Source organism: Eschrichtius robustus, chromosome 2 (assembly GCF_028021215.1).
Source record: "Eschrichtius robustus isolate mEscRob2 chromosome 2, mEscRob2.pri, whole genome shotgun sequence".
Lineage (NCBI taxonomy): Eukaryota > Metazoa > Chordata > Mammalia > Artiodactyla > Eschrichtiidae > Eschrichtius > Eschrichtius robustus.
The window spans coordinates 143383524-143401514 of NC_090825.1; the positions used below are offsets into that span (position 1 = coordinate 143383524).

The 17991-nt window shown below is 42.0% G+C and overlaps 1 protein-coding gene across 5 annotated transcripts in view; it reads left to right on the forward strand.

Annotated features, from left to right (window-relative positions):
• TENM2 (teneurin transmembrane protein 2) overlaps nucleotides 1–17991 on the forward strand; it is a 998704-nt gene that overhangs the window by 567327 nt on the left and 413386 nt on the right. The gene's annotated exons all lie outside the window — the stretch shown is intronic.

Below are 17991 nucleotides of genomic sequence, written 5' to 3' on the forward strand. Positions count from 1 at the left end.
ATTAAAAATGCTAAACAGTTACAACTCTGAATTTTCTCATCTTCATTCACGAAGGTGTTATGTTTCCCACCTAGTACCATCACTCTTAGAGGGCATGAATCACTAATTGTTATCTGAATCTCGGGAGGTAAGTTTCTCCATGGAACCCAGCAGCAAAGAACAAAGCCTTAAACCTTATATATGAGGAAATGTGTCAGCCTACATGGAGATTTCCATTTCCCAACTTGGATATTATGTTGATTGGAGTAAGTGGAAGATTAAGGGGGCAGGGTTGTTGATCAGTGTGATCATTTGCTAGGTGATAGAGGGTGGATAAACTACTCGAGAGAGAGCCAGTTTTACCTTAGTTTGTCCTGTGACTCATGAATTCTGAGTCCTGGTGTGAAGTTCTTTGTCTTTGATGAGAAGACACTTAATGCTTATGTGTATAGTCATTGATTTTTAAAAATGTATTATAAAGAAATATGTATATATCTGTATCCAGATTTCTCCTAGTTGCCAAAGATATTAAGCAAGGATTTTTTTAGTGTCAAACACTACAGAAGTATTTGGTAAGGTCAGAAAACCTGTTCTCTTATTTCCCTTCTAGAGGTTACTCATCTTCTTGTTTTAGGGTATTAAAAAAGCTTCCCTGCAAGGCTTCTGATTTTGGCCTTGAATGTAACAATACCAGAGCTCAAGGGTAGACTTCTGACTATAAGGAATAAAAAAAAGTTCTGGGGCTTAAGCTTTGATTGAGGCCATGTCTGTCTTTGTGAGAAGCAGCAACAGCAAAAAGGAATCTAAGGGTCAAGACTTGCTTGGGTCTTTCTGCAGGCGACAGCTAGAGATTGCTGCAGCTCACTTGTTGTGGAGGGAGGTGGGTAGGAAGTGAAGGAAATAGAAGTGCTGTGTTCCTTCCTCTTCTCTTCATCTCTCTGGTGAAAGAAATTGAATCCAAGGAGTTATTGTCTCTTTTAGAAATGTCTTTGTTAGAGTTACATCAGTTAATATTGTCTTAATTGACCCTGTGATTTTTAAAAAATAAGGAAAATAGTATTATATGTTGGCTGCTTATTACCTAATACCAATTGTCTACACTACACACAGAATTTTCCCCACTCCGTAATTCTCATCTCCCCATTACCGTATCCTTGATATTCTTAATGGAGAGCCAGCAGCCAGGGATGCTTGAAATGATATTGAAATTATTTGAGAAAGGCTTCTAATTTAGCTATTGGGAAATATATATGTTAAAATTATAGGTAGCTGATTTGCTTTTCAACTTTTGTAGGGTTTTGCAAGTTTAAAACACTCATGTCAAAGGTAGAACTAATAAAAGCACAGTTGAACTTACTATATTATGTCAAGATTTACAGTAACAAATTATTGTTTTTCAGCTATGAAGATACCATTAAGCATATGCCAAACAATCAGTGCATGACTGTAATAGGTTCATGAAGGAAAGGCTTTTTCTAATCGAATTCAGTGGTGTTTTTCCCAAGACAGCAACAGCTTTTATAAAATGATGGTTATATCTCCTCATTATAGAACCTAATCTCCCCCAAAGACATTCAGCAGCTGCAAAACGCTAGCATCTTTTAGTTGTAAATTGTTTTTTATTATTTATTCCTATTTAACTAAAGAAGAAACGGCCATCAGATGATTTAACAAGATGAGAATTTAGTGGTTTTAACATTTGACAGCCCCCGATTGTTAGCCCATGCATCGATCTCTTTACATCTGGGCTTAATGGTAATTGGTATTTTTTTGCTTTCTTGCCTCTACTGTATACGCTGAGTATGAGTCTTCTAGAAAGCAAATGTGCATGATCGGCTCTTTTATATTTCTCTTTAGCATGGAATTTAAAGTTATGTGTACTCCTCGTAGAATTTAAGAAATTGCAGAATTAGACAAAAAGGGGCACATGTGCCCTGCTGTGGTAAGTCACATTTTGATAGGCGGTGTCATTCTGAGCTGGATTTGTTACCCACGAAGTGATATAGGAAAGGCAGAAGACAAGACGAAAACCTCTATTTGAGTGATGGGCATTATGATTTACTGGTGCACATCCTGTTGCAAATGATACTCCACAGTGGGAACACTTGAGAAAGTGATCATGTTCTGTTTGAGACTGTTCCATGGAATTTAAAAATAAAATGGAACTAATGAGTTTTCGCATCACTCCATTGGTAGAACTCTCAGGGGACGACCAGCCAATTTAAATAAATAAGATTCCATAACCCTATGGGAGATTACAAGGGTGAGACATTCATTTGCATCGAGGCTCCTTTTGAGAAGAGGAAATTTCACTCATAACCTACTTTTAAGTAGATGGTTCCGATGTGATTTTTGTGGCTACATTTCCTTTGTTGCATTCTTTTTTTATAATTTTTTTTTTTAGGTTATTTTTTCTAACACCTTTACTGGAGTATAATTGCTTTACATTGTTGTGTTAGTTGCTGCTGTATAACAAAGTGAATCAGCTATACGTATACATATATCCCCATATCTCCTCCCTCTTGTGTCTCCCTCCCACCCTCCCTATCCCACCCCTCTAGGTGGTCACAAAGCACGGAGCTGATCTCCCTGCGCTATGCGGCTGCTTCCCACTAGCTATCTGTTTTACATTTGGTAGTGTATATATGTCCATGCCACTCTCTCACTTCGTCCCCGCTTACCCTTCCCCCTCCCCATATCCTCAAGTCCATTCTCTGCATCTGTGTCTTTATTCCAGTCTGCCCCTAGGTTCTTCAGACCATTTCTTTTTTTTTAGATTCCATATATATGTGTTAGCATACGGTATTTGTTTTTCTTTTTCTGACTTACTTCACTCTGTATGACAGACTCTAGGTCCATCCACCTCAGGAGAATGTTTGTCTTTCTTTCCAGGACTTGGCATATTTTCCTGGAAAGGTTTAAGCAGTTTCTCCACCATTAATACTGCATGCCTGTCTAGAATGGCGGGTCACTCAGAACCAATTAAGTAACCGTTTCATTCCACGGACTATCACAATTTGCTTTTTACCTATTCTGTTCAGACTGAAGCTGTATATTTGTGGCCAATTGCTATCCAGGCTTTACATTTTCAACTTCATAGATAGAAATGCATCTTCCAGTTTTGTGATAAAATAATTCAACGACAGCAAAATGCAAATAAGACTCTAAAAATTTATGGAGCTTTACATAAATAACCACTTCCCTATCATGATAACAACTGAGAACTTTGTACAGTTGTGAATCTACATTTCTCTTTATTCAATAAGTGTAACCTTAATGCTGTTTACCATTTCATTTGTATTATTTATATATCAACCAAAGGGTATGAACACTAAAAAATAATTTCACATCACCTATCTTCCATTTCTTTCTATTTTAAAAGCCCTGAAGATACAGTTCTCCCATAAATAATAATAAAAAGGCGCTATATTAATATTTCAACCGAGATCCCCATCTACTCATGCACACACACACAAATACATATTCTCTAATATATATACACACCCCTCCCTACATATTAACTGTGCCTGAGGCTTGCAAGAAAATCAGGTCAAGCTAAAGGAGAAATCAGAGAATGGGACCAAAATTAATATACTATTCTGTACCACATGTGAATATGAGTTTGCAGGGGGAAAATGGCTTATTCTCTGGACCACTCCTATCTCTGTCTATGTTGAGAAATATTAACTCTGAGGCATGTATAGCATCACCTTGCCTGGACAAAGGTGAAAGTTCAGCTCTCTCAGCTTAGATTTTATTAGATTTTCTTCAGTCAGATAAAAGATGGGTGTCTACCTTGTCAATTTTGTTCTGTTTCAGAACATCTAAAAGCTCTTTTTGTACATCTTTCTTCCTGGGAGATATTTTTTTGTAAAGTTGTGAATAAAATAATGATTTGCCTATCTGTATGAGAAGGGTTTTCTAGGCAACGATTAGCATCATTTTCAAACATTGGGAATGGTTTTTGGTCCAGGTGTGCCTTTCATCTTATGCTATGTGCAAAAGCAAGCACATAGCATCAATATGTGAATACGGTGGGACTCACGCTTCTGTAACCATGGTTTATTCAGGCCACAAGCCGAATTATTGTTGACTTCTCCCTTTCGCTTATGCCCGCATTAATCCATCAGCAAAACGTGTCAACCTTACATTCAGAATGTTTCCAGGTTCTGATCTTCGCCACAGTCCGAGCCCCTATAATCTCTAACCTGGTTATTACAGCACCTTCTAACCCTTGGCCTCCCTTAGGTCTGCTCTCAACCCAGCAGCCACAGTGATCTTGCTAAACTGTACATCAGACGGGTCACTCCTCCCTCAGAAGTCTCTAGCAGCTCAGAGTGAAAGCCAAAGACCTCACAGTGGCTTGTCAGGCCTCCCTCTTCCTCACCTCTCACTGCATTCCAGGCTCCCCAACCTGCTTGCTCTTCCTGGACGCACCAAGCGTGCTGCCAGCTCAGAGCCTGCATCAGTGCCATTCCTTGTGTCTGGAATGCGCTTCCCCCTAGGTATCAGCGTACCCCCCTCTCTCACTTCCTTTGGATCCCTGTTCAAATGTTGTCTTAACTGGGAGGTCTTCCCTGATGACCTTGAATTAAGTAGCAGCACTTTTAAGCCCCACCTTGCCTCTCGCTAGTCCCCTTACTGTTCTCTATTTTTCCCTGTAGCCCGTGTATACATGCATACACGTAGGTGTTTGTATATGAGTGCCTGTAGGTATGTTATTTTGTTGGTTTTTTATTTGTTATTATTTTCGTTATTACTTCTTTGTTGGTTTTCCTCTCTCCTCACCAGAATATAAGCTCTAGGAAGGCAGAGATTTTGGTTTTTCACTTCAGAGCCCTAGCCCACAGAACAGTGCCTGACATGTATTAGACACTCAGAGAATATGTGTTGAATAAATGGAAGAAAGGGAGGGAGGGAGGGAGGAAAAGGAAGGAAGGAAAGGAAAGGAAAGAGGGAAGGAAGATGAGGGAGGGAAGAAAGGTACGGCCAGGAAGGAGCGAGAGGAGGGAGAAAAGGAGGGTTCGTGCATCTTTTTTTTGGCTTGTCTAGGAACTCTGATGGGAATTCCCTACTAGTCCTTTTATCTTCCACACAGCCTCTTATACTGGATAGAAACTATTTTAGTTTAAGTACACATATGCCAACTCTTGGCTTAAACAAACGATGTGGCTTGTTTACTGGGATCATAGAAAAAAAAAAAAAAAGAAGATGGGAAGAGGGAGCCCGGCATGCCGGTTTCTGCCTGTACATTGGCCAGTCAGCCCCTCCCGCAGTTGGTTTGCCAAATGAGTGAGCAAATGCGTGTTTACCTCCCAAGTGAACATTAATCACTGTTTACCCCATGCTTTGAGATCCACAGATGAAAGCACTCGTAAAAGGAAAAAAATGTTATGACATTGCAAATGGTTACAGGCTCTCATTTAGCTCTGGAAACTGATCAAGCAGGAATGTTGAATCATGAGAGTAAGGTTGGCCAAATATTACACTTGTTATAATTAATCTGAGCCTGAGCTTCAACACAGTGACATGTTTCCTTTAAATAAAGGGAAGTCCTCTAAGGATGCATTGAATCTACATGGGTCTCAGTTTTCAGCTGGGAACTACAATTTTTCAGATACGTGGAAGACAGGAAGACAAATGTGTCTCTGACTTCCTGTGGGGCAGGGAGATGCTCTGGGCAGACTGCTTACTTTTGAGGCATCTTCTAAATGATCCTCTCTCTCCTTTACCCCAAGGGAGAGTGACGACACCACACACAATGGTGGGGATTTAGAACTGGAGCTGAATGTAAAGGGCCTGTAATCCCACCTCTCACTGAACTCGAAAACACTTTCTGTGGCCTTGCTGACCAGGGCTGATCAGGACTGCTTAAATAATCTCTGTGACGGGGAGCTTATTACCTGAAAGGTTGCAGATTCTGATGTTATTCAGCAACTGTTGTTAGAAAGCTCTTTGCCTGTTTCTCCGTTTGGTCAAATAGTAATATTAAACACTTTCCATGAGCAAGTGCTTTGTGAGGTGCTGGGAGATGGAAAGATTAAAAACAACAACAGTAATAGTGCAGATTCAACCACCACCAAGAGCGATGCTCTAGCCTAGAGGACAGCCTGAAATGTAGTAATTATTCAATAAATATGTTTTGAATGAAGAGTGGATTACACTCTAGGAAGAATGAGAAAGTACATGCCTAAGGAACCATAATACTAGGTAGAACTTAGATAAAGGAGAGGGGAAAATAGATACCGTCGATATCAAGCTGAATCTGCCTCCTTTAACTTTCGTCATTCCTAGCACTGACATCTGAACTCATTCCAGAAAGTTCATTTCTTCTTCCATGGATCATGATTCAGTGATTTCAGGATTGCTACATCTTCCCTTACCTCTTTTCCAGGCTCAAGAGTTGCAGGGCCTATAATCTCTTAAATGATTTCTAAAACACACATCAGTCTGAATTTCCTCCCCTGGGCAAATCCCGTTTCTCAGCTAGGCTTTTAAGATCATGTTAGCTGAGAATGGAATGGACTGGCCAGTCCAGGTGTGATCACACCAGCATAGCCTACAGCGAGACTCTTTTTTTCTTATGCGTCTCATACTGCACAAACCATTTGGTTCTGGAGCCCTCCTCTCCTGGGACACATGTTTCTATTCTAAGAAAGCCCAGTGTTCCAAAGAACACAGTTTGGAAAATAAGGATGTAACATTTTATGTCGGGCTTCATTTCAGGAAGAGGGGGCAGTACCTATTTTACACATTTTGCAGTACAGTTGTAAAATTGTAGCCCATTAATATGATTTGCTATGAAACTCGATTTTCTTCATTGCAACTTGAACTTTGGTTTTTCTATTTATCCTTCAACTTGAATATTATTAAGAGTAGTGTAATTTAGTGGACAGAACCTTGGACTCAGGTCACTAATTCGCTGTGTGTTCTGGGAAAAGCCACTTTCTTTCTCTGAACCACAATTCTGTCATCAGCAAAGTGACATGGTTGGTCCAGATACTCTCCAAGGTTCCTTGTAAAGCTAGCATTCAGTGGTCTTAAGCCATAGCTTTCTTTGACTTTATCCAGATCATTCTATGAATTTTACTAATCTCAGGAAAAGAACAAGAGGTAACCAGTTAGCTGTTCTAAAGAGAAGCAAAGGAGCAAAGAAGACAAGCAACAGGTCAACCTTACCTACTGCTTCTAAGGTTCACCTAACCTGGCAGAACTACGTAAATGGTGAAACAAACGTGAACTACTACCAGTGACTGTCTTTGTTCTTTGCCTGTACAATGTGGCAAGTTTTCATAAGAAAAAGCTTCAGATTTTCTTTGTATGTTAAGTGATACTGACACTTTAATCACATCACTTCTACCATGGTGGGGTTGCCCCACCATTTTCATGCCCCACCTTGCACATCATGACATCACCTGACATGCAAACTCCTCACTCACCTTAAGTCTTTCTGCATTTCAGCCCTGGTTGGCAGTGGTTTCTTTCTCGGCAACTGCGATTGTTTGAAAATAATGTCAAAACAAATCATTTCCCTTTTTCACTCCCTGACAATTATTTAGTGGCTATGCCTACTCCCGTGACTCTGCCCTCATCTCTTTAATTAGTCTTTTCCTCTTCTCTCTCTTTCTCTCTCCTCCATCGATTCCCTTGACTAATTCAAAACTCCCCCAAGAAGTTGGGCAGATGCATCTCAGGGGTGGGAAGAAAGAAGCAACCGTTTCCTAGTGCTTGGTGAGGTTTCAGAACCACGGACAGCGGTTGTGGGTGGAGACCTGGGGAAAATCCATTTTAGTCAGTCGTTGCCTGTGGTTTCGAGGTCCCTGTTGGAATCCCACCGGTGGCGGAGATGACAAAACTCTACAAAGAAGGTTTGCAGTAAGAACCATACTCCCCAGAGCTTAGAGGCCAAACCTTATACCATCACATACAAAGAACAGATTGCATCTGGGCCTGGCCATTGTCCTAATGTCAGCTTGCTTGGAATTTACCTTCCTTCCCCAGGCTGACCTCCGATGATGGGGGCAGGCTCTGGAGGCATTGTTCTAACCGGGCAAACGCTGCAGCCATTGTGTTGGCATGGGAGAGCTGCCGGTTCCTTTCCAGCCCAGCACTGTAATTTTATCAACCCTGGCTCAGAGAAACCTATATTTATAATGCTAATTAGGAGAGCACACATTTAATTTGAGTGGAAGACTGTTTGTATCTCGCTGAGCCTGATAACACAGGGCTCAAGCAACAGCAGTCAGAGGCAAAGCAGGCCTTTCTCCCTTCTCCAAGTGTTTGAAACAGGGCTGAGTCTTGCCAAACAATTTCTCTGTTGGATTAAAAAGAGAGAGGGAGAGTGCTGAATATGTCGGAGCTCAGAAAACTTTGCGTTTATCTCCCGTCTGCATAATATATTTCTCTGTGCACTGAGAAAACATGCCTCTTATGTTATCTAATTGTTTCCTGACACATTTAGCAACAGTTCACACTGTTTAAAGTGACATTAACATTGCTGACAGTGGAGGTGCTTTCATGAGATGGGCTTTGAATTGTAGCCAGGATGCACTGCAGGTCTTCAAACAGGCTTGTAGAAGGCGAGAAAGGCATTATTTATGAAAATAGAGACTTGGCCAACGGTGCCCTGGGGGTGCGCATTAATTTTGCTGACTCCAGTCAATTTAAAAATGTGTTGATGTGCGCATGCACGAACACAAGACAACTTCTCACGAGCTGAACTAAGACATCTTCGTTGTTCGGAAGGCCACTAGGATGCCTGGGTATTGTGGAAAGTCTGAAACATCTCCCCTTCCATGTCTTGTCAACCACAGTGTAGCAAGGTGAGATTTCAGACACACATCAGTCACTTCGCAGCCAGTCCTCAGGCTGAGAAGCCCGTGTGGCTGGGTTGTGTGGTAGGCGTGATTATCATGCTCCCAGTTGTGGAGTTAATCCTCCTCTTTTTCCCCCTTAATGCTTCCTCCTGCCCCTCTAAGGCCATTTTTTTGTGTCTTCAGTTATCTGCATGGAGGCATAGTTTACCCTGAGTATTCTAAATGAGGCTTCAGAGAACAGGACCCTGCAGTGCCTGAAAAGAGAAATCTGATGATTCATTCTGACCTTCATGGAAAAAGGAAGCCAGGTTCAGAGAAGATGGGGAAGGTGCAAGTCAGGTTGTGAATTTCTGTTAGGACGCAACCTCGCCTGTGATCTTGACCCAATTATTGATCTCCATACTTGTTATGTGGGCAGATGATATTTAGAAATTGTGGAATTTTAGAGCTGAAGGAGAGCTCCCTACAGATTGTTTTGTCACCCCCACACTGCTACGCTTTCTAATCTGCCCTCCCGGCTTATCGTAATTGGAATTAGTTACTCTTCTCTCTTTATCTCACTAATGTTGCAATAACTCTTTGTGGCCATGCAGTCCTTAATCATAGAGATCTGAATTAGTATCCTGGCTTTGTCCATTACTTACTGTGTGACCTTGGTCCAATCACTTGATCTCTACAAGCCTCAGTTTCCTCATCTGTAAAATGGGGATAATAATCGTACCTTCCAGGTAGTATTGTTGGAAGGATTACATAAATTACAAACCATGAAATGTGCTAAGCATGCTGCCTAGAACGTTGTGAATGCTCAAAAAAGGTTACGAATATTAGTCTCCTCCACTGGAGTATGGGTTTGATTGTGGCCGAGACTACATCACATTGCTTATGAGTACTAGGTGCTGTTATGTGATAGTGCAGTAACATTGCATGCATTGACTTACAGGTTTACTGTAAGTCACACAACTAGCAAGCCCTGAGGTAGCCTCAGTAGGAACCGTGGCCTCCTAACTCTAACTGTACTATTAGTGGGGATTTTTTGTGTACAAGGCAATGACTTTGAAACGACTATTCAGGGAAGGAATGAACTAATGTGTATGACATCCATGGTCTCCTGACAAACTAGACCTAGTAGTAGTCTAGTTTAAACTTTCCATTCTAGTTTTCAAACATTTCTACATTCTTTGAACGGGAGCTTTTCCGCCTTTCTCTTGGTTATTGGTGGTTCGAATCTTTAGCACCTTATCAAGGACCATTCAACGAGGAATGGATGGGATACTGTGAGCCTGGGCAGCAGAGAGATGAAATAGTTCAAGCATCTGTCACCTAGAGCCCGTGCTTTATCTTTGCTGCCCCTGAGGCACATAGCAAAATACAGACTTACAGTTGAGAACTGTTTGCTATCTGCAAACAAAGCCTTTGAAAAAGAAAGCTTCCAATTATGAGAACAAACAATTACCACGTGTAGAGCACTTTACCATTTGCATTGTACTTTCATATATGATATTATTTATTCCTCAAAATATCCTGGAAAAGGAGAATCGGACATCTATCTCATCCCCTTCTAATGGATGATAATATTTACCCTTTACTTCAGAACATTTATATAAATGTCTCACTCAATGCTTATAATAATCTGTATCTTTATGTACATTTTACTTATCAAACATTTGAGAACAGTAAAGTTAGGTGACTTGCCAAAATTCACCCAGCAAATCAATGGCAGAGCCAAGTTAAACTTCAATCTGGTTCTACTGGCAATCATACTGTCATATCAGTGATGGGTACTTTGTCATTACAATGGTTAATTAAATTCCATTGTCATTCCCTATGCAGTGTTATAAGCTCTAGAGCCTGAGCTCAAATTCTTGAAATCAAACAACCTATCTCCTCTTAGTTCAGTCTTCTGTCCTTTGAAATGGGGATGATATTACCTACCCTAATGTGTTGTTATAAGAGTAAATGTAATAATATATGTAAAGGGCTTGGAAATAATGCCTGGTACATTGTGAGAGCTCAACAAATCTTAGCAATTGGCAATAGTATTATGTCCGTGTACCATGAACCCAAGGAGTGAACGTAAAAGTAAGATGGATTCCTACATGTCATGGAAGATGTTTTCCAAGGAAGCTTTTTGAAAATTAAGTTTTGACGTGGGCATACAGTTTCTTTAAGTCTTTCTCTAAAAGTTTTCCCCCCAACTAAGTTCTTTTGAGACTATAATGTAGGTTCCAGGAGGGCAGGGAAACAGTCCAATGTATCTTCTGTGTGTTACTCATGACACCATAGGGACTGCATGTAGCACTTTGATCTTGTGTTCTTGGATAGTGTTGGGTCACACCTCCCAAGCAGTTCACTAGGGTAGGAAGCTTTCATAATTAGAGTGGGAGTACATCTTACACAGGGGTTAGGTTCTGGGGTCAGCAGCCAAGCCAAAAAATATGGTCATACCACCACCCTGGAGAATTCCTTAGAAAGGCACCACCTTGGATACTGACATATTATCTCTTAATAAATCAAGCAGTCAGTTTTTCCTCCAAGGTTGTCACAGACTGCTGTCTTCATTTGAGCACCAGATGAAGCAGTAACTTAATATTCTAGCTACTTGGTTAAAAGGAAAACATACATTTAAAATCAGAATCAATTCTTCTCAGCAAAATATTTACCCACCGAGAGGCACCAAAAACCCAAGACCAACAGCCACTGCACCCGACAGTGAAGTCAATGCCATGTGCATTTGATATACAACCAGTAAATGTTCATGGAGTGAATTGTTTATAATCAACCAATCGCACTGCTATTTACCATGTACAGGCTCTGGGCTGGGTTCCAGGAAACAAAGGTGCATAATCCACAGTTTCTACCCAGTCATTCATAGTCTCATGAATGAGCCATTTAAGAATTTTTTTAAATAAATTTATTTACTTATTTATTTATTTTTGCCTGCATTGGGTCTTTGTTGCTGCGTGCAGGCTTTCTCTAGTTGCGGCGAGCAGGGGCTCATCTTCGTTGCGCGGGCTTCTCATTGTGGTGGCTTCCCTTGTTGCGGAGCATGGGCTCTAGGTGCGCGGGCTTCAGTAGTTGTGGCACGCAGGCTCAGTAGTTGTGGCTCACAGGCTCAGCAGTTGTGGCTCGCGGGCTCTAGAGCGCAGGCCCAGTAGTTGTGGCGCACGGGCTTAGTTGCTCCGCGGCATGTGGGATCTTCCCGGACCAGGGCTCGAACCCGTGTCCCCTGCATTGGCAGGTGGATTCTTAACCACTGTGCCACCAGGGAAGTCCTGAGCCAGACATTTAGAAAAATAAATATGTTAACATATCACAAGTACAATGATAGAAGGATGTCCTGGGTAACCAGTGGGTGGAGTGATCAGGAAAGATTTACAAAGAAGATGCTTGAGCTGAGTCTTTCCGGAGGTTTGCAGGAGAAGATTGAGACTATCAGAGAGGAGGGATGGGAGGGGAAGATAGATATTCAGTAGTCCAGTTACTTTGATGTGGTTAGGGTATAGGAAATGAGGGCGTCTGGCAAGAGATAATTCCATGCAAGAGTTTGAACTGTATTATGTAGGCAATGGGGAGTCCTGGGAGATTTAAGAAGGATGACAGGAACGAATCTGTATATTCAGAAATATGTTGGCTCTTGAATGGAGGGGAGAAACACAGGAGCGAGGGATACCAGTTACGGGGAAGCTAGAACCATAGCCTAGACTGTGCCATTCAGTATGGTAGCCCCTAGCCACATGTGGCTATATAAACCTAAATTAATTAAGAATTCCATTCCTCGTTTGCACCAGTCACATTTCAAGTGTTCAATAATCACATGTATTAAACATTATCGACCTAGAACATGCCTGTCATCACAGAAAGTTCTATCGGACAGCACTGATCTAAACAACTACACATCAGCAAAATAGTAATGCTATCTCATTTTAAAGGAGCTGAGAGATGTAATTAAGGTGCATGTGTCAAGGAACTAGGAATTTCTGGTCAGAACGTATCTGAGGATCCCTTGCCTTTCGGTAAAGATTTGTGTTGCTTCAGGTGAAATAGATTTGTGTCCTCAAAGGGGGAATCTATACAGATTCACTGCATTTCATCTCATGAATATGAAAAGGCTGGCATTAAAAAAAGTTGTAGAAATCATATTACTTCAAAAATAAACTCTCCCCTCTATCTAGAGCCTGATCTATATTTGACACCTTCCAAAGTGCAATGCTGCCAGGAAGATGTGATATATAAACAGGCAAGTTGTCAGTGAGATCTAGGAATGACACTCAAAGGCATGGAGCCCCAAACTGTGAAGACAGTTCATGCTTGAAGCTCCTGAAAGAGGCCCTTTAACTGGGGCAAGTCCAACAGCCTGCCACTCTTCCGATAAATTATGTATAATAGCTTGTGCGAAATCGAGGTAGTTTTGCCAGGGCCATCTGAAAACCATTTGTTTTCGAGAAGATGCTGAACTGGGCTTTAGTGAGTTCAGTGAAGTGTGAGTGAAGAGGGAAATTATGTCTTCTGCTGTAAAAAGAAAAACTTGAAATGGGCTGATCTGGAATAGCTCAAACCCGGTTAAGCCGATATTGCCTCATTGAGAAGACATAAGAGGTGATCGTGAAAATTCCTCAGGTGAGATTCACTCACCTACACACGAGTTGGGACATTCTCCCCTGAATCTCTTGTGTCTATAAAGGCAGCCCAACTCTGTCTTGACGAACAGGTCTCTCCCACTTCCGGAGAAAGGCAACTTACAACGTCCCTCAGTGACAAATTAGATTTGCTTTGAGGAACTTTTCCCTCTCTTTAACTTAAATTCCCCCATTGCCACTTAAACTCATCTGCTTGAAGGTTTCTTGGGTGAGGGGGAAGAGCTAACTGAATCTAATATTTCCTTCTAGTATCAACCGAATTCTTATCAATTGGAGAAAAAGGAGCTACTTAGAAACTGACCATGTAACCTAAAGGATATTAATCTGAAGCCATCACACGTGCTGACGCAGAGTTTCTCAGCCTCGGCACTGCTGATGTTTGGGGCTGGAAATTCTCTGTTGTGGTGGACAGTCCTGCGCGTGGTAGGATGTACAGCAGCATCTCTGGTCTCTGCTCACTGGAGGCCGGTAGCATCCTCTCCCTTCCCCACCCGCATCCCGCTGAATTGTGACAGCCAAAGTGTCTCCAGACATTGCCAAATGTTCCCTAGGGCAGCGGTCCCCAACCTTTTTGGCACCAGGGACCAGTTTCGTGGAGGTTCAGGCTATAATGCGAGCGATGGGGAGCGATGGGTAGCAGCAGATAAAACTTCGCTCCTTGCCCGCCGCTCACCTCCTGCTGTGCGGTCGGATTCCTAACAGGCTGCGGACTGCTACCGGTCCGCGGCCCGGAGGTTGGGGACCCCTGCCCTAGGGGGCAAAATTGCCCCCTGTTAGGAATGACTGATCTAGCCTAACATGTATATATGTTAAATATATGCAGCCTGCTGCAGGGAATAGAAACACATAATATGATGTAAAACTACACATATATGTGTGTACATGCCTATATTTTAATTTTCAGATGCTCTGTTCATTGAAATCACTTTGCATTCTACAGTTATGATTGAAGCTACTGTCTCTGTTCTTTTTTAAAATTTCGGATGCAGGCAAGAAATTGAGTCTTGGGTGAGTCTCTCTCACTACCCCAAGATCAATGTATTTATGGTAAGGTCCAGTCCAGCTAGAAAGTGATCTGAGTTTCTCTACAACGCCAAGGACAGAAAGCTGCTGCAGGGCGTGCTTGATTGGTAACAAGGAGACAGCCATTTGCCTGCATCTCTCCCCCACTCCCTGATGCCCACAATATTCTTATAAACAGACAAGGTACCTCCTACCATCAATTGTTTCTCTGGGACCCCACGTGTTCAATTTCTCGTGATTTAATAGGAAGACAGTCCTATTATAGAACATGAACATTTCATAATTCTGGAGGTCTTCTGCGCTGAAATGTATTCTAGGTCTTCTACTAAGTAACTGTATGGCATTGGCCAGATCATTTTCTCACTTTGGCTTGGTAGTCAGTTTTAGGCAGGATGCTTTTGGTTCTGAGTGACAAAAACCAACTGAAGCTGGCTTAAAGAAAAACCAAAACAAGAAAAGAGGGTTGGGTGGAGACTAAATTGGTTCATATATCGAAAAGTTTAGTGGCAGCGTTGCGTTAATCCTGGCTGAATCCAGGTACCCTAACAGTGCCATCAGAATCTCTCTCCCCGCATCTTACACCTCAACTTTCCTCCCTGCAGACCCCTTTCTCAGGCAGCCTCTCCCCTTGAGTGGCAAGACGGCTTTATTTGTCCAGCCTCACCATCTCCCAGACTCAACCCCAAGAGGAAAGAATGACAAGACCCCATAACTGTCACACAGCCATGCACACACAGTAGGTGCTTGTGAACCAACTGGAACCGATAAGCTGCAAGTGCCATTGGCTCCATCTGGGTCCCTGGCACCTATCATGTGTCAAACACAGCCTTACATATATCATCTCCAGTCTTCACAGCAACATGTGAAGTTAGTGTCATCGAAGAGCCCCAGAGAAGTAAAGTTAGTTGCTTAAACTCACACAGAAAGTGGCAGAGCTCAGTCAGCCTGGCTCCAAAGTCTGTGCCCTCTCCATTCCCCACTTGAGCTTTGGAGGACAGATAAAAGCGGGTAGGCCAAGAAACTAAGGATGGATTGCACAGTACAGAGATAGGAATACTGCAGGCAGGAAGGCAGAAATACACCTTTGCAAAACATCACTGTATGATCACATCCATTGGAGTCCAGGGTTTCATTTGGGGCAGGGTGGAAAATGAGAATGGGGTGGGTTGGATGATGACGCCAATTAACAGGTGAGTTGGAATGTGAGCCAACTCCAGGTTTGGGAAGAGCCCATTGTAGTTTTGGCAAAACACAAACTAAAGTTCACATCTTGGTTCTGCCTCTTGGGTGTGTTACTAACATCCCTGAGTCTCTAGACAGTGTTGTTGTGATCACTGTGGAAGGGCGTGTGAAAAATCCCCGAGCCTGGTACTTAGCACATGAAATAGGCTGAATAGATGTGCAGTGGCTTCATCTGCGTTCCTTCAGCTGGAGGTAGGGAGTCCGGTTAGATTTGTTGCCAGGGTACCTTGTAGCAGATGTGGTGGTGGCCGTGACTGCCATGGCCCAGTGCCTCACTGAGCCCACCATACCTTGAAGGATGTCCCGCCACACAGCCCTCTGCAGGTTCCATGTGCAGAACTAGGTAGAGCTTAAAAGATCTAATGCGCCTTCCTGAACGATGTTCTCGTGGAACTCCAGAGAAAGTGGGGCCACATCCCTCAACTATTCATTGACTACAAACAAAAAGGAGGGCATAATCTCAAGCACTGAAATTATTTCTATTTACGTACATAGTCACATGCCTCACTTTTCACTGTGTCAAAAACAGGGACTTCACAAACCCCAAACATTTGGGGGGAAATGGATAATTTAGACAGACATCTAAGTAAAATAGCTAGTGTTGGGAACTGTCATTAGGACCATTGTTTAAATTCTCTAACCAACTGCTTTGCTTTTGTTAATGCAGTCCTTTTGCAATACTCAGCTTTAACACAAAAGCTATATTTTTATTAATCCTTAAACGTACAAAGCTGCAGAGGATTTCCCGTTTCTGACTTAAGAATTGCTTTCTCTCTTTATAAATCATGTGTCGTGTGTGAGCAATCACTGTGGCTGTTTATGGTTAATTACCTCACCTAGGATGACCTCGATGGTGCCTTCCAGAAGAGGGCCAGTCAGTCTGGGGTTCACAACTTGTTTGTTTTTTAACAATCACGCTTCTCTAATACGGGCAAGAGTAGAATGGACCATTCAAGGCTTGGGTTTTGGCGTCAGAATGCTTGAGTTCAAATCCCAGCCAGTTCTGCTAGTGGTACAATGTTAGGAAAGTTAGTCCATCTAAGCCTCAGTTTCTTCACCTGTAAAAGGGGATGATAATAGGATTTTGTTCATAGAAAAGTTGTGAATGTAAAAAGAGAAGAGTACATGTAAAATACTTGGCTTAGCACAAAGCAAGATCACATGTGTAATTGGTAATGAGGTCATTTAACTTATTATTTTATACGTAATTATTCTTCATGCTGTTTTTTGTTTTGTTTTGTTTTGACTGTCTCCCATCCATGTCTCTCTACTCCACCAAATATCCTGACACCCCGTCCCTTGCATAGATCAATTATACATTTTCTACACAGAACATTTTAATATCAGCTGGCCATTAATCTTTTGACTGAAAAAGGAACTCGTTTGAAGTGAATTTGGGGATTGATCTGCAACATGCCCTCCATCATAAATTAGTGAATATATTATCAACAGTTGGGCAGAGAGGCAATTTCATGGATGATACTTACTGCTTTGGGGATGGAGAGGAGATTGTAGCCCTTTAATCTTGGGTGGCAGAACTGAAGCTGGATCCAAATCAGTTTAAGAAGAAAACTAGAGCTGTAATTGAGACATTGGGAGTTAAAGTAATGTGACTTAAACCGCAGATGCTGTAGGATAATGTCTTCAGGTGTGACTGAAGCAGATGATGGATGAAGTCCTGGAGCATAGATGGCAAGTATGCTCTGTGCATCTGCTACCTTTCCCCCACTCCTTGTCCACGATTTTTCTAAGTGGTGATACCACCGAAAACCGGGAGTCCTCAGAATCATTCTCAACACAACCTTCCAGACAGCCGCTCCCAATCTATCAGAGTTCACGTGGAACTGTTTTGTCTGGCTGTAGGTCTTTCAATCAGAAAAATTTTAGGAGTTGAAACCATCACAAAATCTTATTCATTTGGAAACAGACAAATTAGCAAAATTTGAATTGGTCCCCATTTCTAAGGTCGTGGGGAATCCAATCACACAGATAATTAGACTTTGATTTACATGGGGATCTTGGAAAACACACATACACACCCACACATATACAAGACCATATGAGTTTAATGAATGACATATTGCTGCCTTTGCGTGTTTCCTCTTGCTTTTTAACGGATTGATTAAACCCAGTTTTCTATATATTTGCCGTGGACTCTATACCCATTCAGAATGATACTTCGAAAATACTTTGGGGGTCGGGGAGCCCCCGTAGTGCATAGAATAGGAACCGGGTAAGGACATAGCCCCTGGTTACATGCCCATCCCACGCTAAGTATTTTAGTAAGAAATCCT